The following is a 14,172-nucleotide window of genomic DNA, read 5'->3' on the forward strand; positions in this document are numbered from 1 at the left end:
TCCTTAGCAAAGATGGAGAAAGTGGCATGGCTGACTCCATCTAGCTTCGAGCCTCAGGCTGGCTGGCTTCACTCATTCCTGTGCAGAGGCCAAGCTAACTATGGGAGGAATCTAGTTTTAAAGTTTAACTTGGAAGCAAGGATGATAATAGTCCTTCCCTAAAACAAGCTCCATCCTTGCTCAAAGACTGAAAACTGATGAAAGGCGGTAAGATTAGGATTATGGGAGGGGCCTGAATTCTGCTAAAACGTTGGGATAGTTTCTGTAATCCCTCACTGCTCAGAAGTCATGTAGCCAGAGGTCACAAGATTTGTGACTTCCCCAACTGTTCTTACGGATAACATCACTATTACAGAACCTAAAATTGGTTTTTGAGATATCATTAAATGATGAGTCCACTTCCAGACTCATCACTCATGACTCAACGGATCCTGTGGCCCCCAACTCAGAGGCAGACTCACAGCATGAGGATGGATTTCCACACGCCTATGATTGCAGCCTCAACCAAACAGCAGCACCCATTCCTTAGTCCCTGCCCACAAAACTATCCTTGAAAAACTGAAACCTCTGAGACTTTGGAGAGACTGACTTCAATGATAACTCCATCTTTCATATGGCTAGCCCAGCATCAATTAACCTCTTTACTGCAATACCACAATCTCAGGGAATTGACCTTGGCCATGAAGCCGCAGGAAGAACCTGATGGGCAATTACAATGGGTGGAGGTAGAGGAATTTTCAGGACCTTGATAGTAAAAGCCTAGATTGCCTTGAAGAGATTGGTGGTAGAAATATGGATGTCAGCTGGGTGCAGTGGCTTATGTCTGTAATCCCAGCATTCTGGGAGGCTGAGCCAGGAAGATCACTTAAGCCCAGAATTTTGAGACCAGCTTGGGCAAGATGGTGAGAGCTCACCTCTATAAAGAATTTAAAGAAAGAAAGAAAGAAATATGGATGGTAAAGGTCATTTTGGTGAAGGTTTAGAAAGAAGTGAGGAAAGCTGGAGAGAAAGCTTTTATCATGTTAGAAAATACACATATCATTACAAACAGAACATTGCTAGAAATATAAATGTTAAAGGTGCTCCTGGTAAAGCCTCAGATGGAAGTGAAGAACACTGGTATCGGACACTAGAGGAAAGGTAAACCTGGTTAAAAAGTAGCAGAAAAATTGGCTGAATTATCTTCGACTGCTTTGTGGAAAGTAGAACTTGTAAGTGATTAATCTGGATATTGAGCTGAGGTGATTTCCAAGCCAAGTGTGAAAGGTACAGTCCGGTTTCTCTATGCTGTTCAGAGTAAAAGGCAAGAGAAAAGAGACAAACAAGGAACGAACTGCTAAGCATAACAGAATCACCATTGGATCTGGAAGATTCTCAGTCTGTCCAGATGACCTACTCATGAATTACAGCCAAGGGTGTGTCTGGACAATCATTCACTAAAGTGATTAGATGTATGATTTATGAATCCAATCAACTATCTCAACAGACTCCGGGAACAGAGATGCAATTATCCAACACATATCTATGAGGGACTGTATTGTCTCATGGCTTAGACCCCTGGCTTATCTGAGAGACTGACAACGTTTTTGACGATTTTATACCAGTGGAAATGCATCCAGCCCAGACTGAAAGGGACAGAGACAAGATGAAATAAAAGAAGAGAGAGTCTGAGGCTAGAGCCACAGACACAGGCTGGATGGGACCCCTGGTGGGTCAAGAAGGGGAGGTCACCCAACCAATGGGCCAAGAGAACGAGCCTCGAGCCACAAAGATTCTTTTCAGGCCTTGAAATCGAATGAAGTTTTGCCTCTTGGGTTGTGGACTTGCTTTAAGCCAGTGATTTCATTATTCCTTCCGATGGTTCCCTCCCGTTAGCTCCGTGTTGCCCCGTGTTGCCGAGTGAAGCCTTAGGCAGTGTTTCTGCCCTGGGACTCTATTCAGGTGACTCAGTTTGGAGTGCAAAATCAACACCGGAGAGCACGGCAGCCCTCTGCACCTTGCCATGAGTGTATTGTGAGGTCTGGGTGCTCTGGCACACTGACCTCCTCTTCAGGTAGTGCAACCCCTAAACAACGATCCTCTTGGCAGAGGAGAAGCCAGGAAGCCCAGATCGGCTCTTGGCAGATGGTTTTAAGGGCTGCCTTGCAGATGCCTCCCACCTACCTAAAACAGCTCATTTCCTTTGCCTTTGGGGGCCCTTCCAGATCTCCTGTGTCGGTGTGATGTTTTATGGGTGCCTGATCTCTTCCCTGTCGCGTGAGGAACCTGCCATTCTTCCCTTAGAATTCGTGCTGCTTTTTAGGAATCTTCCCCACGTAACAGGTTTAAAAATATTATGCTTCTTGGGAAAAGTTCAGCATTAACCAGTATCAAAATCCAGGTAGCTCAGCTTATTGCTGAGGGGCCCAAAAGAGGACAGAAGTAAGAAGCGCAAGAAGAAGAAGAGAAAAGATCCTAGTTTGTGTGGGAAACGGACTGACTGAAACAGCGCAATTCGGTTTTGCTAGACACCTGCTCCATCCCCTTCCCAGACCTGGTTCCCCTTCCCAGGCATTTTCTCTTTGAAAAGATACAGAAGTAATGGTTGTTTCCATTCCCTCTGCAAACTGCAAAAAGGGAGTTATCTTGCCATTAACAAAAGGCCGTGGAGGCCATTGAAGGGGCTCTCTCTTCAGATGGTGTCAGCCTGAGTCTTTCAGCGATGCCCTTGTTTCTTTAGACAATCATTCTACCTACTTGGTAAGGTGTCCTGCGCTTCCCTCTAGCCGCATTCCTGGACACTTTTCCCATCACACCCTTCACGGCAGCCATCCATCTCAGGATATTTTCTTTATATTTTCTTTTCTTTTCCTCTTTTTTTTTCTTTCTTTTTTTTTTTTTGAGTGAGGGTTTCACTCTTGTTGCCCAGGCTAGCGTGCAATGCCACAAGATCTCGGCTCACTGCAAGCTACGCCTCCCAGGTTCAAGCGATTCTCCTGCTTAAGCCTCCTGGGTAGCTGGGATTACAGGCGTGTGCCATCACACCCAGCTAATTTTTGTATTTTAGTAGAGACAGGGTTTTATCATGTTGGCCGGGCTGACCTCAGGTGATCCACTCACCTTGGCCTCCCAAAGTGCTGAGATTATAGGCGTGAGCCACCGCGCCTGGCAGGATATTTTCAGTTTGCTAAATGTGTCCCTTTCTCTTCTCCCTCTGCAGTGAGTGTCCTTCCTTCCGCTGTGCCCAGCTGGCCCTATGGAAATGTTTCCCCTTGCCTCTCCCCACAGCTGCTTGTTTCAGGCTCACTCTGGGCTCCCTTCCTGCTGTGCAAATGATCGCACTGCACAATAAGCATTTCTCTTCTTATCTGACTTCTCCTTGAGATTATACCTCCTGGACACCAGGGACTGCCCTTTAGCACCTGACAAGGTGAGGAGTACCTTCTGGGTACTCAGAGGGTGGCTGGGTGTTAACTTTGAGGCAGATAGTCCAGTATTTTAACTTCCTGTTTAGTGAAACAAAGAGACATGCATGCGCCCTTTTGCACATTTAGTATTGTGATGGCACAATATTACTTCCATGCACAAGAAGGTCATAAAAAATCAGCCACAAATAAATAGGTGATTACTTTTAGAAGAACCCACAATTTTGTTTTAGTGTCTGAATTATTAGAGAATTTCCTCAATGGTTGTTTGGGCTTCCTGCTCATATTTAGAAGTAGACTGTAAAAGGCTCTGAATGAAGAGCAAGAAAATAAATAATAAATAACCTGATTTTAAAATGAGCAAAAGATCTAAATAGACATTTCTACAAGAAGACATACAAATGGCCAACAGGTATATGAAAAGATGCTCAACATTGTTAATCATCTGGGAAATGCGAATCCAGACCACAAGGTGCTATCACCTCACACCTGTTGGCATGGCCATTATATAGTTTTCTCGGCATCATCTCAGACACTTTATATATACAATATATTGTATATATATATTTAAAATATTTTAATATATATTATATAATATATATTTATATGTAAAAATATGTTTTATATATAAATATAAAAACGGGCCAGGCCTGATGGCCCACGCCTATAATCCCAGCACTTTGGGAGGCCGAGTTGAGTGGATCACGAGGTCAGGAGCTCGAGACCATCTTGGCCAACATGGTGAAACCCCATCTGTACTAAAATGCAAAAGATTGGCCAGCCGTGGTGGCGGGCGCCTGTAGTCCCAGCTACTTGGGAGGCTGAGGCAGGGGAATCGCTTAAACCCGAGAGGTGGAGTTTGCAGTGAGCTGAGATTGCGCCACTGCACTTCAGCCTGGGTGACAGAGCGAGATTCCTTCTCAAAACAAAACAAAACAAAACAAAAAAACAGCTGTTTGCAAGAGGATACAGAGTATGCACTGTTGCTGGAAATGTAACATGGTACAGTCGCTGTGGGAAACAGTACGGAGTTCCCTCAAATATTAGAAATAAGACTACCATGTGACCCAGCAATCTTGCTACTGGTGTACATCTGAAAAAACTGAACTCAGGATCTGGAAGAGATATCTGCTATTCCATGTTCACTGCAGCATTATTCACAATAGCCTAAATATGGAAGCAACCCAAATATCTATCAATGAACAAACGGAAGAAGAAACTGTACTGCATACATACAATGGAACATTATTTAGCTTTCACAAAGAAGAAAATCCTACTATTGTAACAACAGGGATGGACCAGGAAGACCTTCTATTAAATGAAATTAAGTAAGTCATAGAAGGACAAATATTGCACAATCCCTTTTATCTGGAGGCACCTAAAATAGTCAAAGGTATTGAAGCAGACAATAGAATGGTGGTTACTAGGGAGTAGGGAAGGGCGGTATGGGGAGTCGTTGTTCAACGGGTATAAACTTAGAGTGATACAAAAGTGAGTAAGTTCCAGAGATCTGCCCTACAACACAGTGCCTGTAATTAACAGCAAGAACTGCTAAATGAAGTTTAGCCTAAAGCTGCCTCCCTACATATTTTAAGTCAGCCTAAAGGCTTCTCCATACTTAGTCAACTGCAACCTAAACAGACGTGTAAACAGACTGCACCCTACTCTTGTAACAATAGCTATATTTCAGCCACTCACAGGTGATCTACTGGGCAAACTGTTCAAACAAGGCCAACTCTGAGTTGTAACCAGTCCAGCTGTTTCTGTACCTCACTTTTGTTTTCTGTCTGTCATTTTCCTTTTTCTGTCCATAAATTCTCTAATGCCGCAGCAGCCCTGGAGTTGCTCTGAAGGTATTCTGTTTCATGGGTGGGGTTGGGGTACCCAAGCCTCAGATCGTTCTTTGCTCAGTTAAACTCTGCTAAATTTAATTTGTCTACAGTTTTTCTTTTAGCAGTACTTAGGTGCAAAGTCACTAAGTTGTATACATTAATATGTGCAGTTTTTTGGATACCAATTATATAATACAGTTAAAAAATAATAAAGATTAATTGCTTCTTGGCCTTTTGGCTAAGATCAAGGGTGAAAATATAAAGATTTAAAAATAGAGAACTCTGGCTGGGCACACTGGCTCAGCACTTTGAGAGGCCAAGGTGGGTGGATCACCTGAGGTCAGAAGTTCAAGACCAGCCTAGCCAACATGGTGAAACCTCATCTCTACAAAAATACAAAAATTAGCTGTGCATTGTGGTGCATGCCTGTAATCCCAGCTACTAGGGAGGCTGAGGCACGAGAATCAATTGAACCCAGAAGGTGGAGATTGCAGTGAGCTGGCATTGTGCCACTGCACTCCCACCTGGGTGACAGAGTGAGACTCTGTCTCAAAAATAAAATAAACTAATAAAAATAAAAGTGAAAAGCTCTAAGTGTATAGATGAGGCTTATCCACTGGGGGCCTCCCGGGTTCAAGCCATTCTCTGCCTCAGCCTCCCCAGTAGCTGGAATTACAGGCCTCTGCCACCACATTCAGCTAATTTGTGTATTTTTAATAGAGAGGGGTTTCGCCATCTTGGCCAGGCTGGTCTTCAACTCCTGACCTCATGAACCACCTGCCTCAGCCTCCCAAAGTGCTGGAATTACAGATGTGAGCCACTGTGCCCAGCCTACATTCTTTTTTATTGTACTGAGTTTTCAGAATCGGGTGTGTATTTCACACTTAACCCACATTTCTATTTAGAATAGCCAGACTTCAAGAGCTCAGAAACCACATGTACTTAGTGGCTGCCGTATTGAGCAGCACAGCTCTAGAAACTAAATTTCCAGTCCTGTGCAAAGGTGAGGGAAGGGGCAGGCATTGAGAAGAAAGCTGGGAGTCCAATTGCTTCTTCTTCTTCTTCTTCTTTTTTTTTTTTCCTGAGACAGAGTCTGTTCCTGTTGCCTAGACTGGCATGCAGTGGTGCGATCTCGGCTCACTGCAACCTCCGCCTCCTAGATTCAAGCGATTCTCCTGCCTCAGCCTTTCCAGTAGCTGGGACGACAGGTGTGCACCACCGTGCCCAGCTAATTTTTGTATTTTTAGTAGAGACGGGGTTTCACCATGTTGGCCAGGATGATCTCAATCTCTTGATCTCATGATCTGCCCGCCTCAACCTCCCAAAGTGCTGGGATTGTAGACGTGAGCCACTGCACCTGGACTTTTCTTTTTTTTTTTCTTGAGACAGAGTCTCATTCCATCGCCAGGGGCCAGGCTGGAGTGCAGTGGCGCAATCTCAGCTCACTGCAACCTCTGCCTCCTGGGTTCAAGCAATTCTCCTGCCTCAGCCTCCCGAGTAGCTGGAACTACAGCCTTCTTGTTTTTTTAAACAAGAGTTTCACTCTTGTGGCCCAGGCTGGAGTGCAGTGGTGCAATCTCTGCTCACTGCAATCTCCGCCTTTCAGGTTCAAGCAGTTCTCCTGCTTCAGCTTCCCGAGTAGCTGAGATTACAGGCATGTGCCACCAGGCTCGCCTAATTTTTTGTATTTTTAGTAGAGACACAGTTTCTCCATGTTGGTCAGGCTGGTTTCGAACTCCCAATCTCAGATGATCCACCCACCTCGGCCTCCCAAAATGCTGGGATTACCGGCATGAGCCACCGCGCCAGGCCCCAAATGCTTCTTAAAAAGACTTTTGACGCCGGGCGCGGTGGCTCAAGCCTGTAATCCCAGCACTTTGGGAGGCCGAGGCGGGTGGATCACAAGGTCAAGAGATTAAGACCATCCTGGTCAACATGGTGAAACCCCGTCTCTACTAAAAATACGAAAAATTAGCTGGGCATGGTGGCGCGTGCCTGTAATCCCAGCTACTCGGGAGGCTGAGGCAGGAGAATTGCCTGAACCCAGGAGGTGGAGGTTGCGGTGAGCCGAGATCACGTCATTGCACTCCAGCCTGGGTAACAAGAGCGAAACTCCGTCTCAAAAAAAAAAAAAAAAGACTTTTGACGGACTCTGTTTTCCCATTTGCCCCTATTTTAGAAATTCCTGGTGGCACCACTTTCTGAGCATTTTTGTGGTTCTGTGATGCAAATTGGATGGATGACTCACTTGTCCCCACTGCCAGCTTAGGTGTTCTTCTCACCGAATCTGCTGGGTCAGCTCATACTCATCCCTCAGCTTTCCGTCCTTCCGTTTTTCCTTGGTGTTTCCTCCACTCCAAGTCTCTCAGTCCTCATGGGTTTGTGGCTTTAAAAAAAAAAATGCATCCATTTTCATTTTGCTGGAATGTTTGGAGAGAACAGAGGTAAACATACATGCTGAAACCACCATCTTGAACTGATCATCAATAAGTTTTCCATATCACTGGAATATGATTATTTTTGCCTATAAATTTTTACTGTGTCTGGTGTTTTGGTTTAAATCATCTGAAAACCCTGTGTATGAAATAACTGTTTCCAAAAGGAACAAATGCATGAATAATGAGATATCCAGGAGACTGACTTAATCCTCAAATGTCATCCAATCCAGTTGAAACCAGTGCCAGAAAGCAACACCCTCTGGGTCACCCTTCAGGGAGCCTGTTTCCCCTCCCACTCCCTAGCTCAGCTCAGCTATCTCAGTGACCACTGTGAGAAGAAAGCCCCCAGAAATAGCAAACCAAATGCAAGAGGGGGCCATGAGTCAACTGTTCCACCTCCCTCAACCTCATTGCCCAACTGTCTGCTAGAGCTGACCACTTCCCTGTAATGCACTCCGCTCTTTTTCTAGCATGAAGATTTAGCTTAACTCTGCCTTCCCTTGCCTTTGGCCTCATTTCTTTTTTTAAAAGGTGCTGGGTTCCTTTTTGTGCTTCTTTCTCGAATTTTAAAAATAAAGCCTAGGCCCCTTAGAACCCAGAGCAATGTTAGAGTCCAGTCTCCATGTGTAATCAGTGTGAGGCTAGTGGCTTTGGGGTTCTTTGTTGGTTTGGTTTTGTGCTTACTAATATATTATTCTAGAATCCAAGAACAAATGAAATGTAATTTAAATATGTATTAGATTGTCTCATAACAAAATACCAAAAATGAGATTTTATTCATAACATACAGAAAAAAATCAAGTTTATTCCTTTTGCATAAATGAAAGCCATAGGAATCAAGAAATCTTCAGACCTAGAGATCCCATTTAGCTGGCTTCTTTTACTGACACAGGGGATAGTTCAACTGGATTCCATACATATCTGGACAGCAGACAGTAAAGATAAGGGAAGCCCTAGAAGCTGCTAAGTGGTATCAGAACACAGAGGAAATTTCTGCAGATGAGATAAAGAGAAGTAAATTTGGGGGTGGGGGTATGATCAAAGGAGGAATCTTGCTGTTCCAAAGTTTGCAGTAGTGCAATCAGCTAAACAGGCAGATGGAGTTAAATTGAAAGTACGTTGGAGCTTACTGGGTTCTGGTTTCACAGGATGCAGCATGTTACGGCCATGTGCTGCCCCTACCTCCACGCAGGTATACCATATATTATTTCCCCAAAACACATTTTCAGCTCTATGCATTGGAATATATTTTATTCACATTATTGTTATTATTATTTTGAGACAAAGTCTCACTCTGTCGCCCAGGCTGGGGTGCAGTGACGTTGTTTGAGTTCACTGAAACCTCTACCTCCTGGGTTCAAACAATTCTCCTGACTCAGTCTCCTGAGTAGCTGGATTACAAATACCTGCCACCAGGCCTGGCTAATTTTTGTATTTTTAGTAGAGACAGGGTTTTGCCATGTTGGCCAGGCTGGTCTCGAACTTGAGTTCAAGTCATCTGCCTGCCTCAGCCTCCCAAAGTGCTGGGATTTCAGGCATGAGCCGCTGGGATTTCAGGCATAGCCACCCAGCCTATTCACATCACTTTTTTTTCAGTCATAAAGAAAATACGATTGCCATTAAAAAAAATTCTCATTACATTAATATTTCCTGACAAAATATTTTTCTTATATTCGCCTAAGTATTTATGGTTTTCAAGACATTTCAAAACATCTTACCTCACTTCCTCTTCACAACAACTCTATGTATGTGGAGAAAGGTACTCTTATCAGGCTTCTTACTTGTTGATCAGTATATTTCCGTATCACCCCGTAATACAAAAGGTCTAGAGGTAGAACAACAATACTGCTGGAAAAGAGTAGGGTCAGGACAGGACTCTGGGCTTCCTGGCTTCTAGCTGGAGGCCCTGTCCCCCTGAGGATCTTTATTACCTAGGCCTTTAGCTCCTTGCCCCCAGGTGGCCACCAAAACATACTTGATCAGAAGTGAACTCTCCTGTCAACTAAGAGCTGACTCAGGGTTGGTCATGGTGATGATTTAGGGCTCAGAAGAAACATAATGTTTCTGTTCCTCTTTCTCCTCATCTTCTTCCCTTTTCTACTACAACAATTCAGTGCTAAAGTCATTCAGCAAGGCAGAGAAAGTTGGTCGCTCTAGAATAGGGGTGGGGGCCCGGCATAGGGGTCTCCCTAAGGGTCTCAACAGGGTGAGGAGGGTATTCATGACTGAGGACAGCCTGGTGTATCAGAGAGCCTAATAAATAAGAAGGGTTTCCAAGTAAGAGGGGTGCCTGTAGCGGGGAGGGGAGAAGGGAAGCCCCTCCTCATGGAGACACAGCCTAGCATAGGTGTAGAGTCCAAGGGAGATGCCCCAAAACTCGTATGGGGATCAGAAGACCCCGCTGGGTAAGAGTAACACCGCCCCAGCAGCAAGTGCCTTGCGTAGGGAATCACTGCCCAAGGGGCCAAGGAAGGGAACGGCATAGGACGTAGCCTTGGGTAAGGAACCAGAACCCCAATGGGGTGAGGACGACGTCCACACGGGACGTGGCAGCGCGTCATGGACTGTCTGAGTCAAAGCGGAGTAAGGACAGTTTCTAAGGGGTGGTGGTGGCAGGTCAGAGCAAGGGCAGGGTAAGTAGGGTGTCTGACGGGTAAGGGGGACAGTGGCTCTGATAGGAGGCTGCCTTCCTATAGGGGGATTGAGCAAATAAAGAGACTTAAAGCTCAATGGGAACTGGATTTCTTAACTGCTGGAGTTTGGAATCATAGATGTGGAAAAAACAAAACTATTGGGGTGAACTCACGGTTTTCAATATTGATAGATTTTAAAATATAGATGACAATGTGTGTGCATATATAAGTATATACCTTCATATATTTTTATGTAGCTATATACTTACATAGATCCCCCAACTTTGTCTACTAAGAGAATGTCTCATAGCAATAAACACAGCCCAGATTTCCTCTTCTAGATACCATTCTCCACCGATAGAAACCAGGACTTCTTAGAGAGATTCCAAGGATTCCAGGATTCAAGTCCTGATTCCAGGACTGAGGGTAGGAAACTTGAGTATGAACCTTGTGTCAAAAAGCAAGGAAATGAAACAGATATGTCAAAAGGGCACAGAAACCAGCTTTATCATCAAAATAAATAACTGTTGTAATGTATTATAACTCCTTAAATAAAGGAGAAAACTGTGAGTCCTAATAATGGTAGTATATAGATAAGTGGAAAGTTTGAGGAAGAATGGAATATTTACATAGAACCTCCCCCATAAATATGTGTTAATTGTAGCAGGAAAAAGAGTAACTTCCACTTAATGGAGAAGAGAGGCAGACAGCACCTTAACCAATGATCAAAGTAGACATCAGCAGTCATGGGAAAATTGAAGTTGTGCACCCCAGATAGGATTCAGTAAAAAGTATTGAAGGTTGCTGGGCTTGGTGGCTCACGCCTGTAATCCCAGCACTTTGAAAGGCTGAGGTGGGTAGATCACGATGTCAGGAGTTCAAGACTAGCCTAGCCAACATGGTGAAACTCTGTCTCTACTAAAAATACAAAAAGTAGCCGGTCAGGGTGGTGGGAGCCTATAATCCCAGTTACTCAGGAGGCTGAGGCAGGAGAATCGTTTGAACCCAGGAGGCGGAGGCTGAAGTGAGTGGAGATTGTGCCATTGTACTCCAGCCTGGGTGACGGCGAGACTCCATCTCAAACAAAATAAAAATGGTATTAAAGGTCAGTGGAGAAATTTCTGCCAAAGATGCATGAATTGAATCCTGTATCAGACAAGGCCAAATTTGGTGCTTCTACGAAATAACTGGCCTGTAATCTTCAAAAGCATGTAAGACAGAAAGTCAAGGAAAGACAGAGAAACTAACCATTGCAGACAGAAGACTAAAATAATTGACAACTAAATGCACCAAAGAATTCTCAAGTGGATCCTTTAACTGTAATGGATTCATTGGACAATTGATGAAACTTGAATGAGGCCTGAGGATTAAATTGCTGTAATACCACAGTGTTAATTTGCATATTTAAAAGGTAGTGTTGTTGTAAAAGAATGTCCTGTTTTTAGGAAATACATGCTAATGTTTTCAGGGGCGAGAACACATCACATAGTCAACTTACTATCCAATGGTTTAAGGGATAAAATATTCTTTGTACTGTTCTGGTAAAGTGTCTGTAAGTTTGATGTTGTTCGAAATAATTCTTTTTTTAAAAGTTGTCATTTTTAAGAACAATGAAAATAGAAAAGAACAAAAAGAGGATATGTCACATCAAAAGATGCAGCACAATGCCGGCAGGGAAATGTTAAGTGGTATGATTCATACATGGATTCTTTTCCCAGCCAACAAAATGCCCCGTGCAGTAAACTACCCTCTCAGTTGGAGAACGAAGTAAAACTGCACCCATTCCACAGAAGGGAACTAAAAGGCTTTTCTCATTCCATGACCACAGACAAATCCTAGAGAGAATGTGAAAAGCACAGGAAAAACGCATGACCACACTTCCTATCTCATTATTATTGAAAAGGAATTTCTTTTATTTTTTCTAAATAAATAGCACTTTTTAATTGGTAAAATTAGTCTCCTTCCATTGGAAGAAAAATGTCATCCCAATGAAAACCTTTGCACTAGGAAAAAAGTTTCCTCAAGCATAGTTTTGGAAAACAGAGGAAAATAAAACAAAATTGCACCACCCTGACACAGTGACTATTATGAACTATTATGAGTCTTTACTTGTCTTCTTATGAAACGGCTGTAATCATGGCATGCCATTGGATTCCCTCTGTGTGCTGTGTGGAAGTAGCATAGTGAGGCCGGGCGCGGTGGCTCACGCCTGTAATCTCAGCACTTTGAGAGGCCGAGGCGGGCGGATCACAAGGTCAAGAGATCGAGACCATCCTGATCAACATGGTGAAACCCCGTCTCTGCTAAAAATACAAAAATTTAGCTGGGTATGGTGGCACGTGCCTGTAATCCCAGATACTCAGGAGGCTGAGGCAGGAGAATTGCCTGAACCTGGGAGGCGGAGGTTGCGATGAGCCGAGATCGCGCCATTGCACTCCAGCCTGGGTAACAAGAGCGAAACTCTGTCTCAAAAAAAAGAAAGAAGGAAAGAAAGTAGCATAATCGTTAAGTACAGATTTTGAAGCTGACTGACGAAGTTCCTGATCTGGCTTCTGCCACCGTGTGTGACTTTGAGTTACTTCCCAAACTACTATAAGCCTGTTTCCTTCTCTATCAAGTAGGGACAATCTACTCCCTTATCTTGGGGTTCATGAAAGGATTAAATAAGATTATGGATGTAAAGTACTTAGCACAGTAGGTGCCATGCTTCATATATCCAGTAAATACTTATTATTTTCTCCTAAGTACTTTTCAATGTTTTTAAATCATCATCTTCTGTGATCTGAATGTTGTGTCCCCCTAAAATTCCTATGTTGAAATACTAACCCCTCTGCTGATGGCATTAGGAGGTGGGGCATTTAGAGAGGTAATTAGGTCATGCAAGCAGGGCCCTCACAAATGGGATTAGTGCCCTTATAAAATAGGTACAAGGGAGATCATTTGCCCCTCCCACTACGGGAGGACACAGCTAGAAGTTGCTGTTCTAAGAATCAGGGAGTGAGCCCTCATTAGACACCAAATCTGCTAGCACCTTGATCTTGGAACCATAGTTCCCACTCAGCCACTCAATCACGAGGGTAAACAACTGATACTGTACTTTAGTGTGTTGTGTTCACTACATGACATGAGAGTTCAACACTGTATTATAGAGCAGGCTTTGAGTTTGACAGTTTTGTTCATCTATAGGCTAACAAGAGTTCTGAGTATGGAAACATACTCAGGTAGGCTAGGCTAAGCTATGGTGTTTGATAGGTTAGGTGTTATTAAATGCATTTTCTATTTACAATGGGTTTATCGTCCTAAGTCAAGGAGGTGGAGGAGCACCTGCTCTCTGCCTACTGACCCTCCTTAGTAACGTGGCTACTGGACTCTATCAGGAACTGGATGCAGGCAAAGCCCTGGCAGCTCATAGGGTCCCATGGGTTGGGCAACTGTCAGTACCACCATACAAGAGCACCCAGCAAAAACCAAGTAAAAAGAGATCCTGGCCAGGTGCAGTGGCTAATCCTATAATCTCAGCACTTTGGAAGGCCAAGGCAGATGAAGGAAGGAATGAAGGAAGGAAGGAAGGAAAAGGAGGAAGGGAGGGAGTAAGGAAGGCAAAGAAAGAAGGAAAGAAATAAAGTAAGTTTCAATTAGGTCGAAGGTAGCCAAGAGGCACAGGAAGTTGAGCTGGAAGTCATAGGTAGAGTTAAGAACTGTTTGGCTGCCGTGGTGAAAATGAAAATCGGATTGGACTGGGTTCAAGAGAGAAGTAAGGACTTTTTTTTTTTCTTTTAAGAACATTTCTTTAATATGTGCATTTCAAATAATTTAAAAATCATTATCTTAATACCAAAATGTAATGATATTCTCATAGGTTACA

The 14,172-nt window shown here is 43.7% G+C and overlaps 1 protein-coding gene across 1 annotated transcript in view; it reads right to left on the reverse strand.

The window, feature by feature from the left end:
- The window catches only part of GCNT1 (glucosaminyl (N-acetyl) transferase 1), a 174,435-nt gene that overhangs the window by 45,668 nt on the left and 114,595 nt on the right, over positions 1-14,172 (reverse strand). The window contains exons 4-6 of the transcript XR_012516518.1: positions 10,577-10,754; positions 9,393-9,499; positions 7,485-7,622 (exon numbers count right to left, since the gene is read on the reverse strand). The gene's annotated coding sequence lies outside the window, so the exon portion shown is untranslated. The remainder of the gene's footprint in view (positions 1-7,484; positions 7,623-9,392; positions 9,500-10,576; positions 10,755-14,172) is intronic.

This window comes from Saimiri boliviensis, chromosome 2 (genome assembly GCF_048565385.1).
Source record: "Saimiri boliviensis isolate mSaiBol1 chromosome 2, mSaiBol1.pri, whole genome shotgun sequence".
Taxonomy (NCBI): domain Eukaryota; kingdom Metazoa; phylum Chordata; class Mammalia; order Primates; family Cebidae; genus Saimiri; species Saimiri boliviensis.